Below are 16950 nucleotides of genomic sequence, written 5' to 3' on the forward strand. Positions count from 1 at the left end.
TGATGCTTTCAGTGGGAGCCAGGGATGCTCATCATCCCGTAGATCTGGTCCTAGAGGAGGCGTGGGAGCTGGGGGGGGGAGGGCTTTTTAGTATAGTGCATCATTCACTGAGAAAGTAAAAGGTGGCCTCGCCGTGTGGTAGGATGTGGCATTTAATGGTCCATCTTGCCTTGCACCTAATCCTGTACCCTTATGAGGGACCTGGGAGGTTCAGCTGGAGAACAGGAGCTGAGCAGAGACCTTCTGATCTCTGAACTGCCTGAAAGGAGCTTGGAGCCAGGGGGGTCGGGCTCTGCTCCCCAGGAACAAGCGCCAGGAGCAGAGGAAACGGCCTCAAGTTGCGCCAGGGGAGGTTGAGGTTGGATCTGGGAACAATTTCTTCCCCAAAGGGCTGTGGGGCATTGGAACAGGCTGCCCAGGGCAGTGCTGGAGTCACCATCCCTGGAGGGCTGGACAGACGGACATGAGGTTCTCAGGACATGGGGCAGTGCCAGGGGTGGGTTATGGTTGGACTCCATGACCTTGAGGGTCTTTTCCAACCAAAATTATTCTACAATTCCACGTGGACATCATTGTTCTCCCAGGATAAGGGGCTTCCACAGGACATTATTTCCTCAATCCGGTGAAAAGCACCCTAAAGGAAGCAACACACAATGCTAGCCAAACGCTGGCAGCTGCTAGCCATGTGTGTGGGCAGCCTGGTATATTGTGGGTCAGACCTCGGAGGGATGATGGTGTATCCCCCACTCACATCTCACGCGTGGGGCTTCCTCATGGTCCAGGGTACTTATGGATGCTTTAGGAATGCATTATATTTCTTTATACCTATTATATATTTCTCTCTTAGAAGCAGGCAGAAGATCCATTAGGACAGAAAGATGCTAGGACGTCTGTGACACTTGATGGCTCTAAAGTTAAATATCAAAGTCCGCAGTGTCATCTCCAGCTAAGGTGAATGTTTGCCTTTTACTTCCATTTTTCCAAGGCAGTGGATGCCTGATAGCACATGACAGCCCGCGTATGCATGCGATAGCATATTAATGCCACCTACTGGCTGCGGTCCCGGGACTCGGAGCACGTGTGCTTTATCTGAACGTCATCCGTCTGCTCACGGAGGTATTTCATTGAGCGCATAGCGATGGGCTGAGCGAGCCCATCTCTGCTTGCCGGGCCAACTGGTTTCGCTGGGACTGCGTTTCCTTTTGGTGTGCTGGGATGAAAGCTGCGCCAGGCCGATTTTCCAGCACTGCAGTTCCTCCAGGAATTCTGTGCTGAGTCCTGCTGATTTGGAGGAGGCAATAGCAAGGGAATGGGCTGTGCAGGATCAGGCCCCTCCTGGTGCTGGGTGTTTTCCCAAGCAGCTTTTTTCACCCCATTCCACTCTCTCTTCTATCTCCACGTGCTCCTCACACCTGAGACTGTGTTTTTATGTTACTTGAGAGTGTATTTTTTTAATCTCTGAGCCAAATACTCACACGAGGGGGAGAAAAGGATGCTGTGTCACTTTTGGAAAGACACTGACTGTCACGTGAGCATCTTCTTGTTATTTCCCTGAGTTTGATGCTCATTTTTAGGCAGTGAGAGCTTGTGCTGACGGGCCCGTTCTGCAGTCCTGCAGATCACCAGCAACCCAGGGACTCTAAATTACTTTCCTACCTGTGTGAACCTGTGATAAAAATTATTTGCTTGTTCAAAAATACTGATATTATTACAGCAAATAGAGATATTATTACAGGCAGAAAAGCTGTTTTGGAGTCTGCCACAGGAGGGCGATGGATCCCCCGAGCCTGGCTGTGCTGGAGCTGCAGGAGCCGGGCTCTAGAGGTCGCTTTGCACCAGGAGATGGTTGAGCTGAGAGCTGACACTGTCCTCGTGGTTTCTCCAAAGAGAAAAGCAGAAATAGTAAGTTTTGCCCCAGCCTAAGTCTGATGGCTCTTTAAAGACAGGTTGAGATGCTTCTTCCAAAAGCCAATATCGAAAAGGTCCTTCTGCTGGCCCAAGGGCCTTTGTAAAGGAAAGGGATGAGTGACATTCACTGAGTAAACTGGGGGTGTGGAACTTTACTTGCAGCTAAACTCAAATCCTCCCCAAACGCTGCACAGGATGGGCTGCTGGAGCCGAGCTCCCCGTGGCGTGTGCAGCACGGGGCTGCGGCTTGTTCATGTCTGCGCATGTTCGCAAGGTCCGTGTGGCTTCTAGGATTCTTGATGAAATTTAAAGCATTTTAAATGTCCTTAATGGCCAGGACATTAAAACATTTGAATCTGGCAAAGCATCCCAGAGATGAAGGTCCTGGGGATGGGCATATTCAAAGCTCTTTCTCCATTCACGCTCCTGTTTCCTGACCCCATCAGAAGGCTTTAGGTGGACATGACCACAGACCCAAATAAGAAATATCCACAGCCTATTTACTCTTCTTTCCACCCCTTTTTGGCAAGCTTGGGCATTTCCCAAATTTTCCCAAAGTTGCTGAATTTTTATGAAGCCTGTTGCATGGCGGTGCCGCAGCTGATTCCAGAGGATCCATGCAAGCACAGGACATTTTGGATACCCGACTCTGGGAGAAGCTTTTCAGAGTTTCCCCCTTGCTGGGCACTGGAGGATCCAAGCAGGAGGTGCAGGGGCTGCAGAAATCCGCCTGCTTCAGAGTGCCTGCTCGCAGGACGGCTCCTTTGAAGTGCCTGCGGGTTTCTCTGTTACAAATCTACCTTCTGTTTTCCCCCTTTACAGGTCAAGCAGAGGTTACAGCTTTTCATTTATGAGGGTAAGAAATGTGCGTTTTATTTTAAACACTCAACTGCAAAATCTCAGAAACTGGAGCTTGAAAATACCATGAAGCTCTGAGATGCAGCAGATGGTGATGCCGCAGCTCGTGGTGGTTTAACGGGGCTGGAGTATCCCCAGGGCCTGGATGCTTCCTTTTCGAGTTTGTGATAAAATCACACATCATAAGGATGGTTGAGGCTGGAAGAAGCTTCTGGAGATTGTCTAATCCACCCCTCTGCTCAGAGCCGGAGCAGCCGGAGCGGGTTTCTCAGGCCTGTGTCCAGTTGGGTTTTGATTATCTCCAAGGATGGAAACTCCACAACCTGCTCCAGTGTTTGACCACCCTGACAGTTAAAGAATAAAATAAATAAGATTCCTCTTCTATTTAAAGGGAATTTCCTGTATTTCAAGTCATGGCCCTTATCTCCTGTCCATTTTACTGGGCACCAATGAGAAGAGTCTGGCTCCAATCACTTTAAGCCAGCCTGGCTGAAATTAAGATGAAACATTTGTTTGTAGGGAAAATAAAAGATATTTTGGTTCCTTTGAAATTATTTACAACTTGAACCAAAGCTTGAAGCGAAAAAAAAGAACATTTTGGGAATGAAGAACTGCAGGCTTTGTTTAAGATATGCTTGAAATGAAATGGTTTAACGTTTTATTGCACTGTGACATTCTGCATTTGAAATTTGCCTGCCTTTAATTAAAAAACTGGGGGACTGCAAGTGCCTTGAAACATGCATTTGAAAACAGAAACGTTTTATTTTGGGGAGAACAAAATGTTTTCATTGTCTTCACTTAAGGGAAAAAAAAAGTGTTTTGTGACGGATAGGAAGGTTCCGTTCTGGTTTTCCTCTTCCTCATCTTTAATTTGATCTTTAAAGGATAAACCAGCTGTTTGTACAGGTTGAGGCTTCACCTCTAGGAATCCAAGAAGAGGAACTGGGGAACAAGGGCTGACGTTAGGATGTGATAAGTCTTTGAAATGTGGGATTGGATTCAGAAGGCATTTAGACGAGGCTCTCAAGGCCATGGGTTAGTGCTAGAGCTGGGTTATGGTTGGACTCCGTGATCCTGAGGGCCTCTTCCAACCGATATAATTCTGTGATTCTAAATCCAGAGGCGTGAGAGAGCGTGAATCCCAGGAGCTGCCAAGGGCATGAGGAGAGCGCTGTGAAGGAGGAACCCAAAGCTGGGTGCCAGCTGCATGGATAAACTCACACAGCTCCCAAGGGATGAGGAAACCAAATGCATCCCGATTCCCAGGTGAGACCACATTGGCAGCACCTTCCCTCCTGTCCTGTGAACCCCATGTCTTGACCGACATTTCCAGGGCTGAGCTGGGGATGTGGGGTGACCTGGCACCCGTGGGTGCCTCTGACCAAGGCAGAGGGGACGTGTGGGGTGGCCGGTTCCTCCCTGGCACAGATTTTCCATCCAAAGGCAGCTGGGCTGTGTGGGACAGGTGGTGCACGTAGGCTCCAAGGAGGCTGCCAGGTTATGGAGCCCCGAGGACGCGGCTGGAAGGAGCCCCCACGTAGGCAGAGGCACTGTCAGGAACGTGTGGCCCAAACCCAGCATTGCAGCCGTTTCCTGATGGGCCCCATCGCTTCGTGTGGCTATTGAACCTCTCCAAGAGGCTCAGGGAGGCAAATCCAGCAGATCCAGGGCTCCTCGGAGAGGTGAAGAGAGTTGCACAGGGTATTTGTGGTCTTGCCTTCTCCTGAGGGACAGGCTGGCATTTTCCTACTCAAATCCTGATGCTATATTTAAGGCACTTAAGCAAGCAAATGGTGCTTTTCTTTCTCAGGAGATGGTTTGCGTGGCTAAACCACGAAGGCAAACATGCTGTGCTTGGTCGCTGCTCTGGTGGGCAGTCCTGCAGAGAGCTGGGCTGGGAGGATGGCGCTTGGTCCTGGGCTGCTCCCCGCAGCGATGCCGAATTCAGGCTGCAGCTCTTTGCAGCCCCGCGTGCGGCAGGGGGAACAGCGTGCGTGCCTGGGGCAACCCGCCGTGTCCCTGGGGATGGAGACGCTCGTTAGTCCTGTATAAACACTTGTCATGTCGGACTGGGCCTTGTGAGACAAGTTCATTTGTGATGGGGACGGAGCCTGAGACGTGGAGACCTTGACTGACAGGTCGGGTTAAAGTCCCTGACAGGCTGGGGGCTGCCTCCCAAAAAGCTCTTCAGAGCAGCAACTCCTGGTCCAGCCTCCCCAGGCTCTGCAGCAGGTAGAGCCTCATTGCCTGCAGCTCTGTGCTTGCTGCCATGGCCCTGATGGTGTGTGATGGAGACCCATGGTCACCTCCGGTTGGAACCGTCCTCCAATCGCCTGTATGAACCATCCTCCAACCTCCGGCACCAGGCACGTAGGTTTTGGGGTAGAAACGCGATGCTGGAGAAAGAAGGTGGTGGGTGGGGATTATTTCATCCCCTGCTTTAGGTTTGAAGCCTTAGATCAAGCCCATGGACAAAAGCATCTGGGAGAGATTATGGCCTTGACTGGCTGGTGTTTATGCCAAATGAAATGGCTCATGATAAGAGGGCATCGCGTGGCTCGGCCTGTTCCACGGGGCTTGTTTGCATCTCATAAACAGGAAAATTTCACCCACACCCTCCTCCCTGGTGATTAACAGCAAATCCTCTCTTTCCTGATTGCCCACTTGTCTTCCCAGGGTACAAAAACATGCAGAAAGTTGCAAACAGTGCTGTCTAGTGACATGCTTATTTATTTTCCTGAACTGGGGCTGCCTCTGGCTCGAGGAGCAAATTGCTTAGTGTTGAAGTAACCATGGTGAGAAGCATCCTGGTGCTTGGATGCGTTCGTACCTGTTTGGCTGGGTGGGACTTTCGTTTTTCAAGTGCAGCAGGATGCAGGTTTTGAGAGCTCCTTGATGTTTTTGTAGCTCCTCTAGGATGATTCTGGCTCTTGTGGTCGTTGTTTGCTCCCCAGTGCCTGGCTGGAGGGGGAAGCAGCATCTCGTGGCCTGGGCAGCTGCTCCAAGGTTGTGTGGCCTGAAGAGCAGAGGATGTGACACTGTCCAACCTCAGCGACACACACGGGACTCCTCCAGAGCTGGAGGGAGCGATGGCAACAGATATCGGCCCTGTTGTCCAAGGAGCCTGTGGCTGCTGGAAGTTTGTATGGTTTCAGGACTGGGCATGTAGGAAAAATTGCTGAAGGGTTACTAAGAACATCTGGCTGAATTGTTCCTTTGAGTTGGAAACAAATGGAGACTGGGGGAGGACTTGGAGTAATGTCGTGTACGCTTGTCTTGTTCTCATGTTTCTCGGGGCATCCTCTGACGGTCGCTGTTAAAGAGGAGCTGTGAGGGACATGGAGCCCTTGGCCTGACCTGCTGTGGTGGTTTGTGTGAGGACCTTGGTTATGGGGTAATTTTCTGCTGCTTTTTGCAGACGATGGGGCAATGTGGCTTGATTTCTTGCCATAGCAGAGGGATCAGCCAGCGTGTGGAGAGGAGCTGGAGGGGAGAGGCGGCAGGTCTGTGCCTGGTCACTTCTGCAGCGCTTGGATTTGTCATCTTGATGGGGAGCTGTTGGTGGCATGAACTACTTGAAACCACCTGGTGCGCGGGGAATGCTTTCCCTTCAAGAGATGCTTAAACTCCTACTGATTTTAGACAGAGCCCGTACGGAAGGTGATTTGCTCTTCTGTTTTATTATCTAGTAATAAACATTTATTATTGCTGCTATTCACAAACCAGCACCTTGGCACAGCAAGTCTCCAAGCGGTGACAACCGTGATAAATTTTGCTCCTAGTTCATGCCCTGATCAGTGAGGACGTTTCTTGCTCCGGGATCCTTGTGCTGCTGACAGCTGACATAGAGATGCAGGCTGCCCCAGCAAAAACACCTCCTGACCTTGACATTGATGTGTGAAGGGTTAATTAGGGCTTTGCTCTGCCTCCGTGTCCACATCTGCTGATTAATTCCAGCCAGGTGTCTATGGTTCAGGTCTTAAAACAACAATTGCTGAAGTGCCTGGGAACACTTAGTTTGGCTTCACTCTGCAATTCCAAGTATGGATAAATATTTGCACCTCTGTGGTTGTAAGACACCTTTGAGATATGAAGGCAATTACCGTAGGAGTTCTTTACAAGACAAAAAGACGGATTTCCCGGGGAGCGGTGCTGGTTCAGGGGCAGGCGGGACCCGGGGGCTCTTTTTGCAGCACTTTCTGGGTGGTCGTGGGGAAGGTCACGGGGCGGCTGGTTTTGGGTGCTGGAGGGGTTGTCATCCTACAGCACCTCTCGGGGAATTCAAACGTGTTCCCACTGACTTTTTTGCTTTACAGTTGCCCCCAGTGATCCATTTTACATGGGAGAGTGAGGAGGAGAAATGCAGAATCCAGAAACATGTGCAAAGCCGCTTCCTTGAGATACCCCGAGGAAAGGCCCTGTATGGCTCAGCAACCTTGGAAAACACGGTTAGTTTTGGTGAGTTCTTATTCCCATGTTGGTGTACTCTGGTAGCTGTAGTGGTCTGTCTCTTTCCATTCAAAAAACCACTATATTTTCAGCTATATCTTTGGGGGGGATCCAGCCCTGCGACTCTTAATTGCTGGCTTTCAACTGGGTGCCATCCTACGATGTGTGCAAGGACAACAGAAAAAATAGTGTCTGCCATCTGATGAGAGTAATTTGGCTTCTCTGAGCCTCCCCACATGTCTAAGGACTCCAACTAAGCAGGTTACCTGCTCGTCTCCATGTCTTTATGATGGCCCTGCCGATGCACCTCTAACTGGTTTTTAGTTTTTAATATTTGTGTGTTTTTTCTGGGTTTGGTTCTGGAAGTTGTCGGAGACCTGTGCACATAAACCGTGTCTCAGTCTGCCCGGTGCCACACGCAACGCTCTGGAGCTGGAGTGTGGCAGATTAAAACTCACCCCAGACATTGTCTTTGACTTGATTCAGAGACATATATGGGCTACAGGATCCCTATAATTTGCCCAAATAAATGACCTCTCAAGAGAGCTCTTCCCTCCGGTGTGGGATGAAGTTACTCTGTACCTTGTATCCATATATACCGCTGGGGAGTCTGCGGTGTATTAAAACTATTGTAATAACTTCACAGGCATTTCCACATTCAAGTGATCATAATAATGCCCATAAAGTACACTCCAGCGTGAAGTATTTATGAATTATTCGACTTAAGGTAGAAAAAAAAAGAGGAAGAAAAGACCTGGGCTGAATTAATGGCTCTTGAAGAAACATAAATTTAGAGGAATTGTATTGCAGAGGGTTATTTTGTGTGCGCAATAAAAGGAACATTTATGGCTTGGGCACGTAAATTTGGTTTGAATGTTTTTGAAGCAAAGACCTTTGAAATAACTTATAACTTTTTCTCCTTTCATTTTTATGTTGCTTTAAAGGGAAACACCAGACACTTTGGTGCTCCGCACAAAGAAAAGCGAGGAACAAGGTGCGAGCGCAGTTCAGAGCGTCCTGTCCGTGACCGTTGTGTGAAGCAGGTGAGGAAGGGGAGCTGGAGGATGCTCCTGGAGCCCAAAGGGAGATGCTCAGCCCCGGGCTGGCTTCCTCAGAGCCAGCACTGCGGTTTGTTGGCCACATGTCTCCCTTTCCCTGCTGTGGCAATAAATATACACGATCCCAAAGCTCTCGTTAGTAATTGTCTTGTCTGGAGGCGTTTCTGGATGCTGTTCACAGGCTGCAGTAAGGCAGACGGCTGTGAGATTTGTCTTCCCTCTTTTCTCAGCCTGAGGGTGATGCTTTGACAGGGAGATGAAGGGGAGGGAGCCAGGGGGTACCCAAGGAGCAGACACACCAGCTGCATGGCGGGGTCACCGCCAGGCCTGTGTTCACCCTGGATTGGAAAGAAGGCAGATTCTGCCCTTTAGCAGCCTGGGAAGAAAGCATTCACCACATCCCTAGGAGGTGTTCACAAGTGATGAGGAACCATTGACACCCCAATCACCAGAGGAAGAGGGGTGGGAGAGTGGGACTGGTTTGGGATGTGGCTCTCCAGGTTGTCCTTGAGGCAGGATAGGAGACTCCAGTGCCCCACTGCTGCGCCTTCCCCATGTTCCCAGAGCCAGCGGGGCCTGGAGCTGCCAGGAAAGACATCTGATTCAAGCACCAGGAATGCAGACACCATCACTCCCTGGTTTGGATCTTTTGGTTTTTTGCTCCATTACTACATATCATGATCAGGCAGAGCGACCTGAAGCAAAGCCCCAGCTCGTAAATCCTCACTGCTGCCAGGACCTGGAGGCTTTTCTTCTCTCTGTCAAAGTGAGTAATCAAATCCCCTCAAACACGTTTTTAATTGGGTAACTGAAGGCTGTAATGTTCCCTCTGGGACATCTGGGGTGTGCTTGCAGGGAGACGCTGGCTCCCATTCCCCGGTGCGAGTGACGCCAAGCAGCAGCCGGGTTCCTCCGGCCTGGAAGCATTTAGGGCTCTGGGTGGTGCTGGAGCCAGGGCACCCACATGGGAGCAATGTGGGGAGATGCTGTGGTTCTGGCTGCGCTCCCTCAGGGCGGCTGTGCGGTGGTGCTGGCACTCCCCCCTTTCCCTGCTGAAGCATCACAAGTGGGGAGCGAGTAAGGACTGAACAGTTGTGAGATGTTGTGCCAGAAATTATTCCAATGAGGCTCCTAGAATAAATTACCTGGGTGCGCAGGCACTTTTGACTCTTTGCTTTGAACTTTTTGAGTTGCCCAGGCTACAAATGCGAAGGGAAAGGCACATGGAAGAGACACGTCATGTGCAGAGATGGGGGAGATGCTCCTGCCTTGGTCTCCAGCAGATGGTTATTGCTGGGGGTCCTGCAGCACTGGGTTTCTATCTCGGCCCAGATGGTTATCATTAATTGTACTAGCTCTCACCGCTCCTGACATCCACAGAGATGTCTAATCCTGTTTTGGAGCTACCTACATTCTTGGCATCTCTACATACTCCTTTCCCTGGGAACTTTCCCTCTTCAGATGACTGGGCTGTGCTAGAAATGTGTGTTATGGCCAAAAACCTGCAGATACCAGCCCTCCAGGTAAAATGATGCTGGATTTGTAGGTAAGACGTGCAAGACACGCATGACGTGCAAGACCTGGGCTGGAGGGTCCCCACGAGGACCAGGACAGGTGACAGTGATGCAAATCAAGTTGAGTCAGCATCCAGATCATTTAAAATCCTTGTCGGGATCTGGTGCCCTGAAACATTAAAACTTGCACTGACTCTGTGAAGTTGGGACAAAGCAAAGCTGGACCTCCCCCCCCCCCCCAAGCTGTGATCTGAATGGCTTCATTAATTAGAGGAACCAAAATTAACACCGGGCAAGCTGAGTTTTTCATTGCTGCTATTGGATAAAGTTTAGCTTGGAGGACTTTTTAACCTTAAACCAGACGTCTTCAGGTCTGAGCTAAATTATGCCTCCACAGGCTGTCATTATACCATAAAAGGAGCAGGTAATTTTAACATTTTTGAACAATTGCCCAGATTAAGTTTGCTACAGAAGAAACCTCTGTGAGTGTTCGTGGACGTGGAGAGGAAACCAGGCCTGGAATGCTTTGATTTACGAGCGGGGCCGGGGATGCCCGGGAACGAGCGGGTCCTTGGACGGTCTACACACGAGAGCAGGAGGCTTGAAAGACCTGCTCAAATAGTTTGTGGTCTGAGGATTTCGCTGCTGCACCGATTCATCTCTGATTATCAAACGGAGCGCAAATTCCTTCCTGATGACATGCGAGTGAGTGTGTTACCGGAGAAGCCAGCTGATGAATTCAGGGTGAGAGGGATGTGGCAGAGGGTCCTTCATTTTTCTGGGGGAGGACTTGAGTGCCTTTGGTTGCTGATGTGACTCAGGGAAGTTTCTGCAGCCCGCAGAGCTCGTGATGCTGTTTTATGTTTGCTGGAGACGTGGCCATGGAACCAGAATGCATTTTTGAGAGGTAAACCAACATCCTTGTCCAGGGGCTGGTGACGCATTTGGCAAAACAGCTGTATCCCCTAAACTGGAAGTGAAAAACCCCAAACCAGCCCCAAAGGACAGCCCGGTGAGCAGCACGTTGTGAGGACAGGGCTGTGTGTGACTATTCACTCTTCGACATTTTCAAGGAGGGGGGAAAAGTGGAAAAGGAGAGACATTGTGTGTCTTTTGCTCCAAGTTACCCAAACTTTTATACCCCAGTAAAACTTGGCTCCTCAAGGGCCTGCGCCTGCAGAGCCCATACCCAGCAGAGGTGGATGCCAGCAGGAGAAGCATCGTGGTCCCATTTTGGGAGTGCAAACGGCAGCAGCGGCGGTGCTGAATCAGTCCTGGGTTCGCTGACGTCAGGCGGGAGCCGCCTGGAGCAGAGTTAGAAACACCCTTTGCTGGTGTGAATTAGGTTTGAGCCTGGTCCCGCGGGGAGGGGGAATTCATTAAAACGCCGCCACATGTGGAGTGAGGTTATAGCTGATTTTGAGTGAGTGCAGCTGACAATCCCAAAATACATTTTCCCCTCTAAAGGGTTTTTATTCTTTCAGCTCTGCAGCGTTCCAGTACCACAGATGTGCATACAGGTGACGGTCTGGCATCGGCATGCACTTTCCCAGTAGCGATGCAGAGCAGACCAAGGCACTCTCGATTACAGTAAGCTATTTAAAGAATGATGCTGCTTTTCCATCGCCCAGGTCTTTGCGCCCTTTCACACTCAGTGGCGTTTTCCAGCTTTTGCAATAACACTTTCTTTTCTTTGTAGTTTCATGCTGCTCTGCTGTTGGTTTATTCAGGAATAGCCCAAGCACCCCAGCTCTCAGCAAGAACATCAATTCAGCTCCTGGAGATACAGGAACCCTTTTTGGAGCTGCTCCTCGGACACAGATGTGCAGGCAAGCCCTTGCGGTTTAACACCACTTTGCTAAATTTAACACCACTTTGCTAAATGTAACACCATGTGCGTCCTTGGCCTGTTTGGGTGATGGGGTGCAGCGTAACCCCCCTCTGAGCTCCGGAAAGCCGCAGCCGTTACCTTTGCTCAGCCAACACGCAGGAGCCCATCTGGAACCGATGATGTTTGTGGGTGTCTGAGCACCCACCCAGCATTGAATTGCATTTTGCTTTAATTCCTGCAAAGCCAGGTGCCACAATTGCATCAAAACTGATTTAAATCCGCGTGACAGCATCACTCCCCTCACCCAGGGATTTCTTTGAGCTCACGTACCCCTGCACAACCCTTTCCAAAGGGAGAACCCACCTCGGAGCAGAAAGTCCTTCCCGCATCACCCTGTGTCCTAAACTGTCTCTGCTCTCTCCCCCTTCTGCCTCCCTTGCCACACAGAGGGGATCCCCCTTCCCATGGCAAAAAACTTGCTTTAGTGTTTGCTGTTGTTTTGGTTTTTTTTTTAAGGATTATAAAATACTTCCACTAAAATCCCTTTGGAGCAGGGGGAACCAAAACAACCTGAACAAACTCATTGCAATGCCCCAATCCCACGGCTGCCTCAGCCTCCGCGGCGCTGGGGAAGGACTTTTGGGAGGGATGGGCTCCCCTCGCTGCGCTTTAGGACCCGTCATCCCGGGAAGCTCTCACTGAGCCGAGCAAGAGTGCGGATCCTGCGCCTTCACCGTTATTCTGCAAAACAGCTGCTTATTTCTGCTTAATCCCTTTCCAAACAGATAGGCTTAAATCGGAAGAGTTTGGGTTTACTCCAGCCTGTGCAAGAAGCTGTTCTGAATCATATCTCTGGGCAGACGGACTCTTGTGAGGCTTGTAAAATACTGAGCACCTTCTTGGCAGAGTCGCAGTGAATAAGAGTGAGTAAAAAATTGCCCGGTCCCCTGGGGAAGGGGAAACTCCTGCCCAGCGTGTTCCCAGCAGCGCTGCGGCAGCGTTGGGGAACAGGGCTTGCAGCTGAGCTGGAGGGAAAGAAAGAAAAGAACCCTCAATATTTAAATTGATGAAGTAAAGGAAAAATGCCTTTGTGAAGAGAGTGGCCCCAGTGGGTGTTTCTGTGCACTGGGAAATTACAAGTATGTGTTGTTGCTGCTGGGTGAGGTGTCCAGTGCGTGTGCTCCCCCCTCCCAGGACTGCTGTCCCCAGCTGCCAGGGTGGCTTATTTCTCCAGAAAAGGAAGATAAACACGGTGTGGCCAACGTGGAGCCTGTTGTGCTGGGACTGCCAGAGCCTGACCTGGGGGAGTCCCCAGCTGTGGGGACCAGAGCAGCGTCACGGGGGACACTGGAGACCCCCCAGCTTGGGGTTAAACCTTTGCTACCGCCTTGGCCGTGGGAACACGGCGACAAACTTGGGCGACCCAGCTTGTGGATGGGTGATGGTTTGAAACACTGTTTAATCTCTCTTTTTTTTTTTCAAAAAGATTTTCCCTCTGGAATAAAATGCACAGCGGAATCAAGGCTGTGGGTCACCCCATCGATGCGGGGTCATCAGAAGCTGAACGTGAGCTGTGGGAGAGCAGCCGAGATGAGACAAGGAGGTTTCGCTGTGGGTTGGAACTGTCACGGGGCAGCTGACGGTGGAGCAGAACATCTGAACGGGTCAGTGCTGTTTGGGTGGCCAGGGCAGGGCTGCTGAGCCGCAGGTGTCACCGGAAGGATTTTGGATGTCAGGTCTGGGGATGCACATATGTACACATGTAACCAGCACATACGTGTACACCAGTGTGGGCAGCCGTGTCCAGCCACATATGCACATGCGTGTGCCTCAAATGCATCAACACACGCCCACAAACCGCCCTGCTCATCCCTGTCTGGTCCCAGTTGTTTTCTTCCCCTTTGCGTGGCTGCACCTCACTGACATGCCCGTGACTTTTGAATGGATGTGACCGTGGGGAGCAGCCCCGGTCCATCCCCAGCCCCACCAAACCCCTGCCTTTGGTCCAGGCTGTGCCACTGGATGGTCCTGGAGGGGAAAATTTGGAGCAAAAGGGACTGGAACCACTTTCTGGTGCTGAGACCTGCGTGTTGGCTGGAAGAGGGGGACCACGGGGATGTGAGGAGAGCGATACCCCGTGATGCTGGCAGACAGCGCGGTGGTCCCGCTTGGGAGGATGCTCGTGGCAGCTGCAGCGCAGGGAGGCTCCTGCCAAAGCCTCCCCAGGGCTAACGCGGGGCTGCCTTTGCCTGGCAAATGTTTGACACCACGCAGAGGGAATGCTGGTGCATCCAGGATGTTCCCATAACTCAGACTCAACGCAGGCACCAAAAATAAGATAAGACAAAAATAATGCCAAATAAAGCTCGCCTCTTAAAAGCAGTAAATAACCTTGAGCAGATGCTGGCTTGCTCTTAATCCAATTATCTATCAGCAGGCCTACGCAGTGCTGGGAGGAAAAACACACCAACCCCATCTTGCTGGGAAATGGGGCTTCAGCTTCTTCCAGTTTTTGGATTCCAACCCTGCCCTAAATCCAGCAGAGCTCTCCGGAAACACCACGTCTGTGGGTGGCACAGGTGAGGTCTCTGCACAAGGATTCCCTCTGCAGCCTGAGGTCACTGGTGCCACCTGCCTTCTGTATGTGAAGTTTTGCTCTAAAATACTAAATCTTGAATTCACCTTCCCCACGGCTGCCACAGTGGTGCCTTCTTGAGTTCTATGCTGCGGGTTCATGGGGAAAAGCCTCCTGCAGCTCATTGTGCTCATTTCCACAGAATCACAGGATGGTTTGGGTTGGACGGACCTTCCCAGCTCCCCCAGTGCCCCCCCTGCCATGACAGGGACATCTTCACCAGCTCAGGTTGCTCAGAGCCCCGTCCAGCCTGGCCTGGGATGTCTCCAGGGATGGTTCATCTACCCCCTCTCTGGCCAACCTGGGCCAGGCTCTCACCACCCTCAATATTACAGCCACCTTCCCTGCCCAGAGGGTTGCGGGGCTTTGCATCCCAGTTGGGATGTGACTCATGGGATGCCACAGAATTTGGGGTACCCCAAAGGCACCTGTGTGCCTGAGGAAGAGAAACCTCTGGGAAGATGCTTGAGCAGAACAGGCTTTGCTCTCCTTGCTCCTCCTGGCTGCTTGGCCACCCACCCGTGTGGCCCTGCTGCGGGAGGCTGTGATGGGCTCAAGCAGCAGCTTTTCTGGCAATTAGTGGCCACTTTGGGGTCTCATCTCTCAGCAGCCCTGGTTGGTGGTGAGAAAGCTGCGGGAAGACGAGCCGTGTCTGCTCGCTCTGACGGCAGTAGAAGTATTTCTGGAGGAGCGCCCTCGCCAGAGTAAATTGTTGGCAACCACGCGCTAATTCTCTTTTCATAAACAAAGCGAAGGAGATAAAAGCAGCAGCTTCAGCTGCCTCCGCCTTCTCCCTCCAGCGCAGCGCCTCGCGCCCTCGCACACCCAGCCCCGCATCTGGAGCTCATTGGGGGCAGCTGCTGGGAGGACGCGGATGGGAACCAGCTGAGCCCCTTCCATGCGGCCGCCAGGTCCGAGCGTGGTCCTGGGGAGGGAGTGTGCAAACGGGGCCCTGCTTGGGCTGGGGAGCTTGATTCGGATTGACAGAGGCAGTCGAAGCATCGAAATCCAGAGTGGTTTGGTCAAGCTGTGTGAAGAAAAATGAGGTGACCACCATGTGTTTTTTTGAATGGGCCAAAATATCTTCAGATTTGCTCTTCATCCCTCTCAACCAACAGTGGCCAAATGCTGGGAAAATGTTCTGCTTGGTAGATCTCGTGTGTGTGCCCTGAATTTTGTCCTGTCCCTGGCACAAACCTGAGACGGGCACCGTGAGTGGGTGTTTCCCTCCAAGAGGGGCCCATCTGGAAGCACCTTGAGAGCAGCTTCCCAAAGCTTCACCTTTGGGAAGTTATTATTAGAAAGGTTGATTTGAACTCTTCGTTTTGCAGCCGAGGGACATTGTAGATGGATTTCTCAACACTGAAAGATTTTAGCAGGTGGAGAGAAGAAAAACCAAACCCGTGTGGCCACAATGGCAATATTTGCGTTTTCCGCTTGCAAGAGGAACAGTTTCATTTTGGGTTTAGAAATGTGAGGACAGCACAGTACAATGCAAAAATAAACAGCAAAACAGCCCGATTCCCTGCACCCAAAATGATGCAGTTTGAAAGCAATGAAGCAGAGGCCCCTGGTTGGCCCCAAATGAGATCTCGGCAAGTGGGAAGGACACTTGGGCTGATCCTTGGCTCTACCAAACCCTCCTCAGGGCATCCCCCAGTGGATCCCGCTGCTGGTTTTGAGGTGGATTTTGGAGGCGGACCCCACGGTGCTCAGCTGGAGTTACCACAGACTTCTCAACCCTGGAGAAAAATGGTGTTTCAATCAAGCCTGGACACAGAAGGCAGCGGGAGCTGTCCCGCGTGGGCGCGCGCCTGCCCGGCTCCCCGACTCGCTCCCGTGCCGGCGGAGTTTGCTTTGTGCTTTCTCACAAGCCCTTGTGCTGGGTGCTGGTTTTCATTAGCTGGGGGAGGGCGGTTTACTGCCTCGTTGGCTCTTCCACGTCCGCCCCATCCTTAGGGAAGGCTTGAGGAAATAACTTGTCAAGCATGCTTGGGGAACTCTAAAATGGTCCCGTCTGCAAGAGTCAAATTAGAGAGCGGTGTGTCCTGTGTCAATCTTTGCGGTCTGAGACCTGTGGTCCTTTAGCTGCACCTTGGTTTGTTTATCTAGATTTCCTTTAAAAACAGAGATGTGTTGCTAGCATGATCTTTCTTATAATTGTATTAGTTACATTTCCAGCTACTTGTCTGTTACGCTTTCACATTTTAGACCCTCCCTTTACCTTTTATTGAAAAAAAGAAATGATGCTTTACATACAGGGGGTCACTGCCCGAATCTGCTTTCTCCTGGCAACCAAAATGTGCAGCTGGATCCCCGGCCTCGGCCAGTCACGGGATGTCTCTGGGGTGCAGCTCGGCCTTTCCAAAGGACGCTTTGCCAGTGTCTGGTAAGACCCGATCTTCCTCGTTTCCATGTTGAGTCATTTCTCAGGCGCGAGGAGCTGAGACTTGTCTTTGCTGTGGCTGAAGCCTCATGACAGGGCTCAGGGAACCGCTGGGAGCTGCAGTGGAGGAGGTGGCACATTGCCCTGTCTCACCCCCTCCTCAGCCCAACTGCGCGCCCACCCATCAGCCCCTATTTCATACCTGGACTCACATTCAAACCTCAGTTTCACCCAACCTAAAGGGAACGGGCTGTGTTTTTGTCTCCTGTGCTAAACGATTTTCAGCACTTGGCCATTTTAAATTTTTTTGG

The 16950-nt window shown here is 51.3% G+C and overlaps 1 protein-coding gene across 5 annotated transcripts in view; it reads left to right on the forward strand.

Moving 5' to 3' along the window:
• Window positions 1-90: 90 nt before the first annotated feature.
• Window positions 91-16950, forward strand: part of LOC102094987 (4-galactosyl-N-acetylglucosaminide 3-alpha-L-fucosyltransferase FUT6-like) — a 29906-nt gene continuing 13046 nt past the window's right edge. For 2 of the 5 annotated variants that reach the window (XM_065042215.1, XM_065042217.1), the window contains exons 1-3: window positions 12245-12541; window positions 13105-14197; window positions 16515-16642. The gene's annotated coding sequence lies outside the window, so the exon portion shown is untranslated. Of the gene's footprint in view, window positions 1903-2730; window positions 2765-3886; window positions 4033-6184; window positions 6427-7082; window positions 7225-8159; window positions 10493-11271; window positions 11378-11486; window positions 11617-12244; window positions 12542-13104; window positions 14198-16514; window positions 16643-16950 lie in introns of those variants that run through there. The other 3 variants (XM_065042219.1, XM_065042216.1, XM_065042218.1) reach the window with 3 other exon arrangements.

This window comes from Columba livia, chromosome 27 (genome assembly GCF_036013475.1).
Source record: "Columba livia isolate bColLiv1 breed racing homer chromosome 27, bColLiv1.pat.W.v2, whole genome shotgun sequence".
Classification (NCBI taxonomy): domain Eukaryota; kingdom Metazoa; phylum Chordata; class Aves; order Columbiformes; family Columbidae; genus Columba; species Columba livia.